We start from the raw sequence: 1095 nt of genomic DNA on the forward strand, positions 1-1095 counted from the left end.
GACAAGACCTCTGCGGGGAGAATTCATGCCTTTAATTACTGGCATTTGATTTCATGCCATCTTAAATGATACCTTGTGCTTTCTTCTGGTTGGGGACCAGAGCACAAATGCAAGTCAAAAATGGACGGGTGTCAAAGCACAGACTTAGCTTGAAAATTTATTTTGGCCAGCAAAAAAACATAACTTTTTTGGTTGCAATCCTACCCTGCGCTGGAACAGGCAAGCCAAGAGGCTTGCGCTGTATCCAGCACAGGACAGGGGCCCAAGGCGGCCCAGCCAGAGGCAAGAGGAAACTTCCAGTCATGTCTGGGAGGTCCTCTGAGGTCCTCCAGTGGTTGGCAACCTTCAGTCTCGAAAGACTATGGTAGAAGCCTACAGCACCCGGTATTCCCAAGCGGTCTCCCATCCAAGTACTAACCAGGCCTGACCCTGCTTAGCTTCCGAGATCAGATGAGATCAGGCATGTGCATGGTAACAGTTGCTGCTCCATTGTGGGCTTGCAATCCATGTTGAGTCAACTCCATGGATCACAAACCCATGGATAAGGAGGACCATCTGGTACATTCAGGCCTGGTTAAGGCATGAGGGTGGAGGGCAAAGGCGAGTCAAGCACTTACAATCCTGTCGGGGGGTGGGACGCTCCCCACCAAACACTCCAGCCGTGCCTTGGCCCCCACTGCAGTCTGCAGGCTTGGTTCCGCGCCGATAATGGGCGGCCCTGAGGAAAAGACAAAAATGATGGATGCAATCAGGTCTGGTCAGATTTCCGCCAGGCTCACTGCAATAGGTTGCTGTGCATGACCTGGTTCCAAGACCCCTCACCATTCACAGCTAGTGCCTTCTCAGCCACTCCAACGCGTGGCACGATGGCTTTGCAGACGTACATGCCGGCATCTTCCTGCGTCACAGCCTTGAGGTGTAGCGTGTTTCCATTGCTCAACACCTGGGGGTACAAGTGAATTCAGATTTATTTACTGAAATGAAGGGATCAGTGCTCTTTTTCCAGCCCAAAAAAGGATACCCGGCCTCAGTTATCTAACCAGGGAACAGAACATCCTAAACTGAAGGCCTGTTTGGACAGAAGGGCTTCACAAT

The 1095-nt window shown here is 51.4% G+C and overlaps 1 pseudogene; it reads right to left on the bottom strand.

Annotated features, from left to right (window-relative positions):
- Positions 1 to 369: 369 nt before the first annotated feature.
- LOC136661988 (5S ribosomal RNA) lies at positions 370 to 486 on the bottom strand (annotated as a pseudogene).
- Positions 487 to 1095: the final 609 nt, after the last annotated feature.

The sequence above is a fragment of the Tiliqua scincoides genome, chromosome 10 (genome assembly GCF_035046505.1).
Source record: "Tiliqua scincoides isolate rTilSci1 chromosome 10, rTilSci1.hap2, whole genome shotgun sequence".
Lineage (NCBI taxonomy): Eukaryota > Metazoa > Chordata > Lepidosauria > Squamata > Scincidae > Tiliqua > Tiliqua scincoides.